General features: G+C 39.7%; 1 protein-coding gene across 4 annotated transcripts in view; it reads right to left on the bottom strand.

Moving 5' to 3' along the window:
* Nucleotides 1-10,371, bottom strand: part of Cntn4 (contactin 4) — a 1,000,475-nt gene extending 990,104 nt beyond the window's left edge. For all 4 annotated transcript variants that reach the window (XM_026788153.1, XM_026788152.1, XM_026788157.1 and 1 more), the window contains exon 1: nucleotides 10,201-10,371. The gene's annotated coding sequence lies outside the window, so the exon portion shown is untranslated. The remainder of the gene's footprint in view (nucleotides 1-10,200) is intronic.
* Nucleotides 10,372-17,162: the final 6,791 nt, after the last annotated feature.

The raw sequence follows: 17,162 nt of genomic DNA, 5'->3' as shown, positions 1-17,162 counted from the left end.
GAAATGGGAGGCTGGGAGGAGGCGGAAATTTTTTTTTCTTTTTTTTTCAATAAAAAAATAAATAAATAAAAAAGAAGACGTAACACACGTAAAGTTTGTGAAATGTTATGAAGTACCAGTAAATCCCGTTAGATGATAAAAAAAAAAAGAAGTAGGGCACGGATTCAAACTCATCAGTATAATTCAGGCTTCTTGTAGTAGCCAATTTTCTATCTTGTATTGTCAAGAGGAAAACTATAGATGCTCAAGGAGCGAGCCTGGGAATAGAAGTATGATACACAGAACATGTAACATTTAAAGGGGAAAAACAAATCAACAGAGATGTTCTTTGACTTCCACATATGTGCCTTGGCACACTCACACACACCCAAACTCTTTAAAACACATACATACACAATAATAATAAACAGAAATGTTTTTGAAGAAGTTAATTATAGATAGATAGATCTGATGGGGTAGGCCTATATTCTCAACCACTCAAAAATCTGAGGTAGATGGATACTATTTGGACATTCTGTGTTAAGACTACAAAATGAATTCAAGTTTAGCCTGAGAGACTTAGTGAGGTCCTGTCTCAAAATAAAAAGTTCAAACAGAAACATTGGACTGACTCAGGGGTTGAACTTTTACATAGCATGATATAAGGGCCTTGATTTCAATCCCCTGTACTAAACAAAACAAAACAACAAAAACCAAAAAAAAAGAAACCCAGCAAAATACAAGTGCATTTTATTTAGTTATTCATCTGTTTATGCAGGAAAGGAAATAATTCTTTATTTATCAGTTTTCAAAGGTACATTGTTAGATTAAAGCCAGGCCCTATTTACAATCACTTACTTGCATTGCACAATGCTTGATGAGAATGTTTGACAACCAAGTTTGTATTGTAGTCTTTACCAGGAGTTAGATGTGCAACTTAAGTTGCTGTTATCTCTCGATACATATCATCCACCTATAATTACAGCAAAAAGAAAGCCAGATTTCTGAGTTAACTAGGGAATCTGCAGAGTCTAGAATAAATAGCTAACAGGTAATCCCATGTGACCCTAACAAGAGAGTCCTCTTATTTACATTGCAGAGTTGAATAGTCATCATAATACAGATGACAATACAGATACAAACAACACACAATGACAGCAGCAAGCCTAGCATCAAGCCTGAAAGAATACGGCTTGTTAAATAAATCATATGTTCTTGTTTGACTTCCTTCTCATTCAGGCAGGACCTATTATATTATAAGAACGCGTGAAACACCTGCCCTTTCTGCAAATGTTTGTGACAAATGTGAAAACAAATGGAGACAAGAATACTGAACATTTCCACCAACATGACTGTGAAGGACCCAGAGTTTCTCTATACAAAGACTGATCCCAGTGGTAGAGAAGGAAGTTCACAGTGGTAAACAAGGGAAATCTTACATTTTTGCATGCATTCTCTTACTTAATTTCTTCAAAAAAAAAAAAAGCTATTTTTAGTTTATGTGTACTCACAGGGCCAGAAGAGGGCATCGTATTTCCTGGAATTGCAGTTGATAAATAGATGATTTTAAACTGTCATATGAGTCCTAGTAACTGAACCAAAGTCCTCTGAAAGAGCAGCAAGTGCTCTTAAAACACAGGGCTATCTTTCCAGCCCATAAGCTCTGTGTAAAAATTCAGCCCATTTTTTATAGGAATAAATGTTGGGTATTTTTTAAATAATCTTCAAGATCATTATTATCCTCAATGATTCTGTTATCCTATCTTCCATTTTTTTGTAAACCAAATTTTCTCCTCAAAAAACACTAGACGTTTGTTTAATTTTGAGGAAAATGGGCATTTAAAGGTTATGACCTGAAGCAGACCTTTATTTTCTAAACATAGCAAATAATTTCTATTTCCAAACAATGAAAAAAATAGTTACATGTAGCAGTGAAAAAAATTAAACCTTGTCTAAAATGGACCAACCCCATAGGCAACCTTGCTTTAAAAGTAGTAAAATAAAATATCTATCACAAACATTTTAAACCAGTCTTACTGTCTCATTTGAACCACTTAATAGAAAGGGTTTAAACCATAGCTAATATTCTATTAGCATATATTTTTAGTTTAACTATATTGGTGATTCCTGGCATGTTCTGGAAGCAGTGTCTGTGAGGATTTTAGATAAGAGACACTTAAAAACGACTGCCAATGATCAACAACAAAGCAGGCTATTTTAATTTTAGTTTAATTTATTCATGGTGCTATTTGTACTTTGAATGAAGTACTACAAATCATTTCCATAAACCTCTTTTATCTGTAGGTACTATGTCATTGAAGTAACTGGTTAAATTTTTGTTTTTCAGACTCATATTTTTATTTAATTTTGTTACTGAAAATAACAAAGGAAACTAAGGTACCACCTTGCCTTCAATCTATTCATGGTCTACTAATGTTGATGGATGCTATAGTTTAAATCAATTTTTAAGTTTTAATAGTTTTATTTTGAAATTAAAATATTAACACATCATTTTACCTTCTCTTTCTTCCCTCCAACCCCTCTCACGCAATGTCCTGACTTTATCTCAAAATCATAATCTTTTAAAACTTTGATGAACTCTACAAAATCTATTTTCTATTATTATATACATGATGAAGCTATAACCTCCAGAAGGTAGTTAATTTTGTCACAGTCACATAGCTAGGACACAATGGATTTGAAACTGGTAATAATTCTGATTTCAAGATATTACCTGTTAGGTTGGGAGCCCAGGACCCAGTCCCTTGCTTCTATCCCAGCTCCCAGGCCTGGTCTGTACTTCAAATTCCAGCAGGCCAGGTCCTGACCCACTCCCCAGGTACTTAAGTGATCCCCCAAAAGAAGAACACGTGGTCTCCCTTTCTTCCTCCCCTGAGGCCACCGAAAGTGCAGGTCTTCCATTAAACCTGTATATATTTTAATTTGGCTTGGTTTGATTTGGCTTGATTGGGAATTTTTGCTTCGTCAGAGAGCTCGTTTAGGAAATATTCCTAACATTACCCATTGTCCCAAAGAATTCACACGGTGCTGAATGCTTGTGAAATGTGGAGTGTTGTAAAGCAGTGGGCAGGGCAACAAACTAGTCCTAGGGTCCCAGGGCTTTGCTAGTGTTAAAAGAGAATGCATTGCATCCTTGGATCCTTGAGCCATGGAAAAATTAGTAGGGTGCTCACCCATAGTAGCACACAAACAAGTCTGATGCTGGGCTTTTCAGTGTACCTGGGTGGTACTGGTAGAGTGACATTGGAGTAGGGCATTGTGTAAACTGTATTAAACACAGCAGTGAAGTAGGAGAAAGGCAATGTAAACAAAGGGATGGGAGGATCACAAGACAGCTTCTTAAATGGGTAAAGACAAGCTGAGGTGGTAGAACTGAGAGGGATAGGAGACAGGCAGGGGATGTAGCTAAGGAAGGGGGAATACCTCATTAATGGAGCCAGAGAGTGGTTGTGGAAGTGGATCTTAGCATATCTCCATCATTGCTTTGTACTGAGAAATGAGCTTTGAGAACTATGAGAGCTTCCGGTTTATGGTGCAGTGACAAATACACATACCTGGGTAGGGGGGGCTGCCAAATGGTCCTTGGCTGGAACTACGATTTATTACAATTCAGTGGAACTGCTGTTAAACCCACAACAAAAATAACACATCAAGAGTTCAGAGGATGAAAAAGCTAACCCAACACAAACAAACAAGAATGATCCCATCCTTATCTAGAAGTCATTGCTCTTCTCCCCACATTGATGTCATAAATCAGGACTGAGTCAAATTAGAAAAGAAAAAAACAAATCCAGCTCAGCAAATATCAGCTCAAGTCAAAAGCAGTTTATGAATAAAAAGAGTCACAAAATCACCAGGACTTCTCATTTGAGGCATCTTGGAGCAAAATGCTAAAGGAGAGAAAGGTTTTCCCCTGCAAGCTCAAGCTACTCTAATGAAGGCTTCATTCCTTTTCTGGTGGCAAAGAAGCTACAACAATGGAAACTCAGTGCTCCAGGTAAATTCAATCTCGTGTCTGTAAGGATTATGTCAGGTGTTGGTATGAAGTCCTGCTGGAAGTCTTAGGAAGCAGGGAAGTTTCTCTCTGATCCACAGTTATTCTTACAAGACAATCTCCTTGCTGTAGGGAAACAATACAGTATAAAAAGGTAAAAATCAGTGTTCTTATGTATGTATGAGTATAAAGGTGTCTGTTGAGGTGAGAGGAAATAACTACCATAAAACTGGAGTCACAGCAGGCTGTGAGGTGTCTCACGGTGCTAGGAAGCAAACTTTGCACCTCTACAAGAGCATGAAGAGGTCTTAATCCCTGAGCGACCTCTTCACCCCAAGAGTTCCAATAGTTATACAATAAGAGCAAGATAATAATAATAAAACACGAAGTGAAAGGGAAAAGGGAGATGTATGTTCATTCATAAGACAAATACATTCCCTCTTTTCCATATCTGAAGGGGGAAATGTGGAAAGTTGTGCTAATGCCACTGGAACTCACTGGAAGCCTGTGAAATTGACATATGGGTTTTTTTTTTTTTCTGAAACCTGTGCCCCTTTCTCCTGAGGCAATCAATGAGCCCTTCTTCTCAGCTCCCTTTACAGCAAAGTGACCCAGGTCAGCCCAGTGACCATATGGACAGGCATCTTCATAACCATTGTCAAGCTTGGTCTGTAGCAATCTCTGGAAACTTTTCTGGAGAATTTCTCTTCTCACACAATACAACATTGTTGAAAGGTCAGGAATCTATGGACTTGGAGGAGGACAAACCTGTAAGAATGTATCCAACTCCCCCAAGGAATGCCAGGCAGTGAGGAACTAGGAAGAGAACGCTGGACTATCCAAGATGAGCGATGTCACTGATGATTTATGATTACCATGACATCAAGTCCTGTTTGTCTCAAGGACTTGTGGAACATGGCTTATTGGACATCCGACATGACAGTGATTGTGCTTAAGTTGTTTTATTCATTCAACTTCATTAAAACAATAATGACTTGAAAACATACATGTACATATAAGCTGGACATGTAGCTGGATGGCAGAACAATTGTCTAACAAGCACAAGAGGGCAAGCAAGATATCTCATTGGTTAAAGAGACTTGCTGCCAAGTCTGATAACCCCGGACCCCATTGTGAAAAAACAAAACTGAATGTCAGAAGTTGCCATCTGAGCTTTTCATAGGTGCCATGGCACAATCTCCTCTGACCCTATACACATATAAATTCTCTCTCTCTCTCTCTCTCTCTCTCTCTCTCTATATATATATATATATATATATATATATATATATATATACAGTACTAGGTCATGTTTTTAATACAACCACAAAGCACTGCCCTTACACATATATGATATGGAAATGAGAAAGAGTGAAGGAAGAAGTTAGATATTTAATGGAGGCAGATTTCTGAGGACATCTGATAGAAAGATACTCAGGAATAAATAAATACAGGCAACAGGAGAAAGGGTGACTGAGAGGTGAGATTATCATTAACTGTGAAAATCCACAGTTGAATACTAATTAAAAGAGAACAAGATTATCATAGACTAGCCTATGGAAGGAACCCCCTTGCATCTTTCTCTTGACTACCCGCCTTTCCTTTCCTGCCACTGAAATGTTTACAGAGGGGAAACACACAAGTCCTATGCAACTATCTCCGTCCTCTAGAGTTAACAAGCTAAAATGACAGGATGGCAGCCTGAAAGATACATTTCTTTGAGAGGACACTAAGGCTACTGGGACAAGTCCCTGAAACCAGGCACCAAAAGTCTTCAAAGGTAAATTTTACAAATCTGAGTGAATGAGAGAAGGGTCTCTCCTTATTGGGTGGAATAGATAAAAATAAAAACAAAAATAACCACTCTGTCTAAAGTGATGGTGGTGAAGATATTTTTTTCTTTAGCTGTGAATCTATCAGAAAAAAAGATATCTGCTGAGAAATGAAAAGAAACATATCTCCTAAATACTTCTGTCTGAAAATTAGTACAGGTTAGTACAGATTTAGTACAGGGCTTCTAGAATCAGAGTTTAAGGAACAGGCTGGTGTTCTTAGGATAACAGGTGCAAGCGATTTATTTAAAATGAAAGGACATTGTCGTGAGTGGGAGGGAATCTCTGGATAAATCTATATACCAAACTCCACTCTATATGCTTTAGACAGTGTTCTTTGTCATTCTCCGGAAACTTTTAATTGAATTGATATGCACAGAGGCAAAAGGAAAAAGTGTCCCATGGCTTAAGAAAGTACCAAAAACTCAAACCAGAAAGTACTATACAATACAGAAAGTACCTGAAAATAAAACAGATTAGTTCTAATCTCAGACTATGGTTCAAAACCTAACAGCATCACTAAGTCTGATGTAAAATGTTTTAGTTCATCTCTGCCAACCTTTGCTCATTTGTACAATAGACCCAAGAATGGCTATGGAGGAGGACAAAGTGCTTAGAAAAATATCTCCCCCCGCCTCAAAATCCAAGGAATTAGGGGAGGAAGGTGAAGTAACACATGTGAAACAGATAAAATTTTCGATGACCGCATGTCAGAGAATCCCCTCTGTTCATTCTCCATGGATTTCCTTACCAGATCTCGAGGTAGACCACAACTTCCAGCCTCTTTCAAGCACGTAGCTTCCACACACATGGGTCTGAGTTACCCACTGTACCTAGGCAAAAGTGATCTGCACCACCTGCCAGCCTGGGCAATTAACACCCTGAGTCTGCTAAAAAATTCCATGGGGATAAGCAGTCTCACCACAGAATGCATGAAAGGTGGTCTCTGACTCACACCTTTCAGAATTGCTGCCAAAATCATCCATATTTGCACATGACATGAATTAGAAATGTATTTTACAGACGAAGCGATATGCTTTTTCTGACTCATTTATTAGAGACATTAACCTAGACAATCTACTACAGTCACGTTCTTTGCTTATCTCCGCATGTTTCACCCCTATCATGATACTTGAAAAATGAATATTGTACCACCTTTAAGGCTGAAGAAACTCAGGCTCACAGAAGGATGAAATTAATCTTTTCCACCCACAGGAACTCAGTGACTCTCAGGAGCAGATAAGGAACCAGGTGTGAATCTGCTTCAAGGTCAAAGACCTTTCCACCCTGCACCCAGCACTGCAGTGTGGACACTGGTCTTGCTTTTTCCCTTGTTCACTCCTGATCTCCAGTAGGTTTCTTCACTAAAACTATTCATTTTCACCTCTATGTTTGCATCCAGAATTAGGTTGACTCCTCCCAGGCACAGCTTCTTAGAGCTCATCCCATTCACTTGCCTCATGACAATAAAACAGCTAAGAGGAGACAGATTCCCAGCACTTTTGTGCCTGGCTACTATGCCACAGGTAATGAATGAAAGACGTGAATAAAGAAGGAATGGTAACAGAAATTCCCAAGCTGCCAGGAGTGATGTCTCAGTAATAGAAACAATTCAGCAGAATACAAAAATATTACAACTGACTGTGCCACATTGCTGCTTTCTTGCACTCTTTATTTTACCATACTACCTTAGCAAATGTCCTCTAATTACAAATGTATTTTAGTAATTTAGTGGTGAAATTTTCTTCTTGTAGAAAAATAAAAGAAACTGAAGGGAAAAAAGATAAAGAAAAAAAGACAACAGTTCAGGTGCTAAATATGGGAATCTTTGAAAAACTCAGAATACTGTTTTATGAATATATGAAATCACATGAAATAGGTTCACCTCTAAGAGCAAGTTCACAACAAATTTTATTTTTTTCTGATAAAACAAAAGGTTACACCTAGTGCATATTGCATCTGATTTGAATATAACAAAGAAACCTAAAACACATTGAAACCATTATCAGATAAAGTTGGAGAATCAGAAAGTTGGATAAATCATGATTATGAAGATCATGTTTCAGATGACAGGCCTAATTAGGCTATTTTGATTTTTTAAAACCTACTTAGCAGATAACAGTTATCCTGCAGACCTTTTAAAATAATTTGCCATCGAAAGACTTAAGGCTTAGAGGAGAAAAGTACAAAGACATACTTCTGAACACGAAGATGTTGGTAAAATAGATGATTAAAAAGAAGCAAAACAAAAACAAAACCAGCCTCATTTGAAAGGGTTGTTGTCTAAGCACACTTAGTTGTGCACTTATGCAGTGACAAGGAAGAAGGGTCTTAACTGCCTCCCAACTGACTCTAGAGTTCTCATCCCAGGAAAACTATAGGTGGGTTTACAGGCTACAAATAACAGATCTGCCTTTGTTACAATCTCCATAGGCGGCTTTAATAACTAGTGGTTTCTCTTAGAGTTATAGCCACTAATTCAAAAGATCTTTCTGAGCTTGCAAGCAACCTGGTGAGTTCAATGCCAAACAGAGATGAGGAGGCTTATCCTTATGATGTCTTACACCAGGACAGTCCGGTAAAGTCAATCCAAGCCAATATTTTCTTTTGGTTTATGTGAAGGAGACGGGGTGAGTAGAATTTTTATAAAGTAGCATAAGTGAACTAGGTCACCTTAGTGAACTAGGTTTTTGATCCTTAGCTATGTTTTCTACTCCCTACAACCATTTGGGAGATAACTAAACTGCCCTGAATGAAATCTAGATGAGGGTACCAAGAACTAATTTATGTTGAAGTCTGCATTTGCTCTTGATCATCCGAGGTGTGTCTGCCCTGAATCTAGCCAGACAACAAACCTGCTCTAGGGCCAGGCTGGAATGCTACTGTAGGGTCTCTCCCCCACCTCGCACCGAAGGACTACACCAACTGCTTGTGCTCTTACCGTGCTAAGGAACATGAACCATAAACCTCAAACTGCAAAAAACAGAAAAGTACATTCCAAATTATTCTATGTAGGTGTCCAAACGAATCAGTTCTGTTGTGTTTGTTCCTTGAAACACTCAGCTCCCATCATTGTAAATTACTGGAAATACCCACGCAATTAAAAAGAAAAAAGAAAAAAAAACACCTTTCTTCTGAAAAACAAGTCTCGCCCCCATGTTGATTCCTGTAGGAAACTAGAAAAAGTTCAGCGAGCGGGGTTCACAGGACCTGCCTTACAAACAGACCAGTAATGTTCCTGTAAGATCCAGTGCGCCTTCTTCCGCGCATGCCAAACGCCCAAGATTATCAGTCACACTTATTAGCCCGGTCACAACCTCCGTAAATCTTTTTCATCAGAACCTACAGCCCCAGGTTCCCACAACTTACACCTTATCTTCCTAATGCACTAAGCAGCTCCCTCTCAGGAGCTGCACTGTGCTGCAAAAGACATTCGTGCATCAGGTTCTGCTTGGTTCAAGACTCAGGCGCCCTAACTCTCCTATGTTCATCTAACCCACACCTTTCAGTTTTAGTAAAATATATGAACTAGAGAGAGGTAATGAGCAGGAATCAAGGAATATGTTTGCGAGCAAAAGGGTTGGCATCTGCGGGGCGCCTGGTGCCCATTTCGCTGTGGCTTGGAGGTGGTGCCTTCCGCAAAGAAATTGAACACACACACACACACACACACACACACACACACACACACACACCCTCCTCAGAAGTTGCTGAAAAATCCATGCTGCCTTTACACGCTCCCAAGACGAACATTGGGAAAATCTTATATCTTCCACAACAGCAGAGACCTGGTTTACCACGGAGCAAGCACTGCTTTGCCGGGAGCCTGGCACTCTGTGGGCGCTCTAAAACTGAGCCTTTTAAAGGGGCTCTCTCTATCTTGTCCCAGTCTCCAAAGCCCCGGTGTCCAAGTCCCTTCAAATTCCAGTCCAAGTTCACCTGCTCATACTGTAGGTTACACTGCGCAAGTATGGGAACACGGGCACCCACAATAGAAAGAAACCCCAAGAAAGAATGTGTACCCGGAGCTAGGGCGCACAGAGAGGGTAATCGCGTGACCCAGCTAGAGGGGCTTATTTTAAGGTCTCTGGATGCATTTTCTGCTTTAGGCTCCTTGTTTCGTGGCCATCTAGTAGCTCAACAAACTTCTTTTCACACTAATAGAGGAGAAGAAGGGTTACCGCGAAGTGACTGCCACTTGTCAGGTGGAGTGCTCCCAGCTTCTCACCGACCCTGGCTAGTCCTGCAGGAGAGACAACCCTGGATATTCATTCATCTGTCCTTCCCCAGCCCATAAGGACCATGCTCTTTTCTCCCAAGCCCTGAACCAGGGTGCTTGAGGGACAGTGCGCTCCCTAGCAGGGCTGGACTTACCGAGGCGAGCAGAGCAGCTCTTAGGAGAACCCCATGCGCGAAGCCGCCAGCTTCCAAGGGTCCCGGCGGAGTGGCAAAAGCTCCCTACTTGCAACCAATCCTGGTTATGAACCCAGTGCTCTGTGTCTACCGTGCGCCCCCTCCCTCCTCGCGCTCGTGGCAGCTCTCAAAACCTGGCACACCGGAGTTCAGTCAGCAGCAGGTTTGGTTGCGGCCGCCAGGGGAAGACTAGCCGGGAGGGGACGAGGCTAGGGGAGGGCGGGGGCCGCGCTCAGCGGAGCTGGGCATGCTCAGTGCTCCACCAGAGGCTGCGCGCCCCCAGGCGCAGTTCCTGCACCGTCTTGCCCTGGGGAGGCAACCCCGAGTCCCTATGCTGGACACTGTAAAGAGAGCATTGCCAGACAGGACTGGCTCTGTCTGGTTCCTGTAGTGGGACACAAAGGGTGTGTTTGTGCAAGGGTACATGAAGAGGATGGCATCTTCCTTTACCACCTAAGTCTTGGGGAACAAGGAAGCCGGACCTGCGTCTGGCTTCCTGCACACTTGGAATCCGGAGGATCTTTAAGGTGGCCTGGCCAAGGGCTAAGATGTCTGGGCTGAGAATTGCTGCGCATGGGTTTGGGGTGAGAGGTGGTAGGTGGTACTGAACTTGGGATGTGGAAGGAGGTGGCTTTGGAGTGGTGTTACTTGTTTGTTCTTAAGCCAGGACGTTGGTCAAACAGTGTAAGGGATCTGGTGTCTTAAGGGTGCAAAGTACTTTCAAGTTGGAAGGAGCATGGGTGTGGAGTGGAGAAAATATTTGCGATAAAATAGGGACGCGAATCATTTGCGATGTGTGGAGTCACATAAAAAGCGTCGTTATTCCAAAGCAGATGCAGTGGATAATGACAGTGCTGTGGTCATTCCACGGGGCTCTACTGTTTCCTTGCCGAAATGGCTCCCTTCACCCCAGTTCCAAATCTCTAGGTAGCTATAGACACAGAGAAGAAAGTCTGAGGCCCCTTAGTCCCTGTGCAAAGGGAATCTGACATGCAGGAGGCAACATCCAGAATCTATTTCCAGCAACCCAAAGAGAGGTTGAATTTCTCTCTCTGGGGAAAAAAAAAAAAAATCCCCAGGAGATTTTACAGACCTCAGCCTTCCTGTGCATGTCTCAGCAGTTCGGAGCTACATAAACAACTTCTGACCATTTACACAATCATGCAAACTTACACTGACATCTCCATTATGTGGGAAAGATGTTAACTGAAAAACTATTTTTAAACTGCTGTGGTAAGCAAACACTCCACTCCTCCAAACACATGAGGCAGCCTCCTTAGTTGATACAAGAGATTTTGTTTTATATTTAGTCTCCTGTTGGGGGTTATTAAAGGCTTTGATTTTTAACGTAATCAGTTCTTGAAAAAATGAGCAAATCTTAACGAGGGGATTGCATGTGTTTCTCAATTGCTGAGGATAATGCTGGGAGAAAGAGCCCCTGTCCTCACTTTCTAAGAACTGAAAATTAGAGACAGGTTTAAGGCCCTCCCCTTCTCTCATGTAAATGAAATTTTAAAAAAAGGGGATGTTGGTGATGAGATTTCCCTGGTAAATTAATAAAGCTGAATATTTTCTAGTCACCTTGAATGTGCCACAATCCATGATTCTGATAACTTTTGCTGCATTGCTTTTTTAAAATAATGTCTCTTTTGTATTTTTAAAATTAACTTTACACATACAAAATAATAGATTTAATTATTACGTTTTCATACATTAGTATTAAATAACTTGTCTTGTGTTTGTCCTATCACTACACTACCCATGCCTGTTTCCTTCTTACACCCGAATAGTCTACATTCTATTTTTAAGCAATAGTCACAGGTACATATATATGAATCCATATATATATATATATACATATATAATTTTATATATGAGTTTTAGTAAAAGTTGATAATAGAAACTGTCTGTCGTAGGAAAAAATACATGCCTTTGTGTACACACACACACACACACACACACACACACACAGTTCATTCACAGGAAGCATGGCATTTTAAACTCTTACATACAATTAACAAAAAAAAAAAGGAGAGAAAGACTGCCAAGCCGCTCTCCCAAAGGCATTAAAATTGAATCAATTTTCAGGCTTTTATGAACAGTATGAGCAAATTCCCTTAACTATGATTCTGATTTTCAAATCTAAATAGGTTATTTGCTCTCCTGCCTTTAATTCTTTTTTGTAACTACTGAATGTGAGATACAAGGAAAGTCAGTATAGCCATTACTGAGAGTCTGCTCCAGAAATGACCGACTATCTAGAAAGGAAAACTGTGTATCTGGTGAGACAGATCTGGGTCGGACTGCTGGGATGTTGGTTAACTGTTGTGCTGAGGCTGAGGGAGGGAATATTTCTTTCCATCAACCTGCATCTTGTTTAAAATAAAAGCAATAATCCAGTCCCGTTTTTCCATCCTGCAGGGAAGAAGCAAGCCTGGACTGCTACCACTGCCAAGAAAAGGAAGCTTCTCACTGTCTCTCTCCTGATTGGGGAGAGTTCCTAAGAGAATCAGCCACTGCCAGGAGATGGAAGTGGCTTATTTTGAAGACAACATCCTCACACGTGTGTCCCTGCATCTCCGGGACCCCCAGCTACGTGTCAGTTCCTTGCTCAGGGAACCTGTGATTGGGATACTCTAGGGGGAAATGTTCCAAACGAATCAATTAACACCACCAGCAGAGTTCAATAGCATTTCACTGAGACCCAGCTCTGTATCAGTGCATGAATGAATTACGGGGCTCGCGTCCTTTGTAAATAGTCATCGTTATAACACGCTGGGAAAACCCCCTTACTCGTTTAGCCTGAATAACATCTCAGCAGAGAGTTGCAATAACCCTCCCGGACCCTCGGAAATATCTGCACGTATATGTGAAGTGTAAGCTTTAGATATTCTAATATGGGAATATCTATTTAGACACAAGGTCACCTCTTACACTCATTAAACCATTCTGAATGAGGTCTGATAACTCTTAAGGGAAATCAGCACTAAGAATGCTTTCGACTTTTTGTAGACAAGGATGGAATATATCAGCAGGTTTTGCTCAGCGTGAGATAGCTCTGAAAACTCCAGAAAGGACATAACTCTGTTCCACCCCACACCCGCGCAGTCTTTCTTCACAAGTCTCCGACTTGTAGTGGGTGTGAACTTAATGTAAGAAGAGGAAAGAAATGAAAAAAAAAATGAGAATTTTACAGAAAAAGAATATGTTTCTTCTGACCACATCTGATCTGAGTCAATTTTATGCTGATTTCTCATACCCAAGGGAAGGTTTCTTTTTTTTTTAAGACCATAAATGGCACATAAATTAAGTGATCTAGAGCTGAAGAGATAACTCAGTGGGTAAGAGTTCTTGCTGAAAAACAAACAAACAAACAAACAAACAAAAAGCGCTAGGGAAAAGTCTTAGCTGTGACAGCCACGATCATGTGTCTGTAATGCTACGTTTTGCAGGCACTGGGGTGGAGACAGTCAGATATCTGGAGCTTGATGGCTGGCTAGCCTAACCAGCTGTGGGCTAAGTGAGATACTCTGGATCAAAATATAAGATGGAGAATGGTAGGGGACGTCTCTTGAAGGATCCATCTGGCCTCTGCATGTACACTCACATGCACATGAACCTGTCAAAACACATGCTTACACACACACACACACACACACACACACACACACACGACATTGGAAAATAGGTTTGTGGATCTGTGGGGGCATTTCAGATAAAAAAAAATAACTGGGTTTTATAATTAAGTTGCTTTTCTAATGCATTTGGTGCCTTAATCGATCTTCATGCACGGAGCAACACTTATGCCCCTCCCTGAGTTTGGAAAATAACCTTGTGTGTTTATCACACATGAATAAAAGAGTATTTTCATAACTAATTATGTCAAGAAGGCTTTATTTCAATTCTTAAAATACAGGGAGGAAAACTCAGAAATAGACATTAGAATAACCTTCTACAATTCCCTCCTCTTTGACTGTTGTAGGTGACTCTTGAGTTTCAACCTAAGGACATGGGAATAATAATGGCCTCATGGTGGGATAATGGTAATTAGCACACAAAAGTTCAGTTAATCACCATGAAGGTTATGACACAGACTGACAGACAGAGTCAAAGTAAACTACAAGCCTTCTACCCCCAGCCAAGACTTTTTAAAAAGGACTGTGGGACTCCAACTGAATTTAGGCATAAGGTACAATTGAAATCACTCACCCATTCAACCTCCATTCATTTTCCAGATTTCTAATTTCTTTATACAAAATTTAAATGCAGTAGGTCTAGCAGTCTATACTTTTATAAAGTATGTATAGTTGATTTTTGTTGTTCTTTTTTTTTTTTTTTTTTTTTTGAGACAGGGTTTCGCTGTGGCTTTGGAGCCTGTCCTGGAACCAGCTCTGTAGACCAGGCTGGTCTCGAACTCACAGAGATCCGCCTGCCTCTGCCTCCCGAGTGCTGGGATTAAAGGCGTGCACCACCATCACCCGGCGATTTTTGTTGTTCTTGGTGATTATATTTCATAAAGAGTCTGTAAATAATGTATTGTTCCCAGTAAAAGTATAGAGGCAGATTTCAGAGATGCTATGTTAACAGGATCTTCATTAACTGATTAACTCATAATCTAATTGTCTGGGAGCTTCTGGTACATGCTTTGTTCATTATTTGGTATTGTTTCCTGAATACTGAGAGCAGGTTCGCAGCATAGTAGCGTTTGCCTAACAAAGCTTATTATCCAAAGCCTGTATTTTCTGTGTAAAGCATATTAGCCTTTAAGGAACACCAGAAAACACAATATGGTAAGGTCATTTTGAACAGCAGAACTGCCAATGAACACTCTAAACTAGCTAGTGTTGCTGCAAAATTGAGATTTTCAAGCACTATGGGCTGAAAGGAGATGACAGGGTATCACCTTGCTTGACTAGGGCCTGGAGCCTCTGCCTTGGGAGGTGCAAAGTCTGCTATCTCTGAATCATAAGCACCTAGTGTACCTACAGCTATCATCCTGACTGCGTTAAGTATTAACCTCTAGGTTACAAATAGCTTTGAACTAGTGAGCAAATTTGCAATTATGGAGTCTACAAGTAATGAGAATTAACTATAGAATTTTTTTTTCCTGTAAAGGCTGAGGCTCACCAACTCTCATGATTGTGGTTCAACTAACATTCAACTCAATTTACAATCATTTAAAAATACATTATTATTGGAAAAATACTTTATATATTTTGCAGTATGTCTTTAGCCAGCTTTCCCAATTAAATTAGGTAATGCAATTGCATAAGATTTTTCTTTTTGTCACATACCATAATTGCTTTTTGTTTATTTGAAAATGATTATTTCGTGATATTGTCATTAACTATAATCATCCATTCTGTTGTACACAAAGTAGAGATTTTTCAAGAACTAATGCAAAGTTAAAAAGCAAAAAGAGGAGTAATGGAATGAAGAGTGTGTTTGCAGGAGTTAAAATTCTCCTCTGCCCCACAAACAGAATTATTTCAGATGAGAAACAAAGATGTTTGATTTTATTAATAAGACTCCAAAAGTAAATGTTTTGTCTTGTTGTTTTTTGAAAATATTGTTTAAATTTCAAAGTCTGGGATCTCAGCCCATGTTAAAAGACTCATGAGATGGCCCATCAATGTCATCTGCCTTATGATAGTCATGTCCTTATTTAATTCCTTTGTTCTTAAAGGTTGGCTAGACCTATTGATTTACTATTATTGATTTCCAGAAATGATGGATGCCACTTCCTATATTAGGTTACACAGAGACTGTGGTTTTTCATTTGATGCTCTTGGATTTTCTCATTCCACTATGTCATTCCACTGTCCAGTGAAAATACTCATGAAGCTCATGGAAAAGCCTCGTGACACACATGCAAGTAAACAAGAACTCTTTTGATCATATGGATGAGCTAAGGGAATTTTCTTAGGCTGCCTAACCAAGTGTTACATCAGAGAACCTGTCACCTAGTTTTCCCCTCCCAGTAAAGTCTTGTGATGGATGACACACTGGCCAGTAACTTGCTTTCACCTTCATGAAAGCCTCAGTTGGAAACTCCACAGGGAGCAGGGTAAAACTTAAGTAGTTCCAAGATCAACACCAACACTGAGTAATTAAAATTTGTTGTTTTAAGTTCAAGAGTCTGAGTTAGTTTTCTATACAGCAATGGATATCTATATGTCACAACATATACTGATCTCAGTAATCCAGGATGGACATAGACTTATGCATTTCATAAACAATTTTGATACAGATGGGTGTCAGGCTTCTCTTTTTTAAGTTCTGATGAGAATGAGAGATGAGAAAATTATGAAACAATCAGAGAATGTATCAAATCACTTATTTTCCAATTTTATCATAAACAAAAGACACTTTAATCACAGAGTACAATATAATATATTTAGAATTATTTTCATCGTATACCTACTGTTTTGATGTCTCTTTCATATCTGATGTATCTAAATTTTTCTATCACTGGTTTTCTGTCATGTTTTTAAAGTTGTTTCCTATATTTGTAGAATATACTATAAATTACTCAATTATTCTCTATTGTTTGAACATTTAAACTGTTTACATTCTGTCATTATCAACAAGTCTTTAATAAATATACTAAATTATATTTTACATGTGCCCTGAATTATTTCATTGGAAAAAATTCCTAGAGTATGAATTCATCAGTCAAAAATATTTTGCCATTTTACTCCTTATTTTAAATTCTGAGATGGACATTATCCTACTGTTTTGACCAGTCTTAAACTTACTATTTCAAGTAGGCTGGCCTGAAACTTTTGGTGATCTTCTTGGCTCTGCCTTTCCAGTGCTGTATTACAGGGAGCAGATTTGTATCAGCCCTGAAGTCCCTTTGAAACAAACAAACGTGTGTGTGTGTGTGTGTGTGTGTGTGTGTGTGTGTGTAGGTTCATGGG

This window comes from Microtus ochrogaster, unplaced genomic scaffold, assembly GCF_000317375.1.
Source record: "Microtus ochrogaster isolate Prairie Vole_2 unplaced genomic scaffold, MicOch1.0 UNK1, whole genome shotgun sequence".
Classification (NCBI taxonomy): Eukaryota; Metazoa; Chordata; class Mammalia; order Rodentia; family Cricetidae; genus Microtus; species Microtus ochrogaster.
The sequence above is the reverse complement of the archived record's forward strand: the minus strand, read 5'-3'. Positions and strand labels throughout refer to the sequence as shown.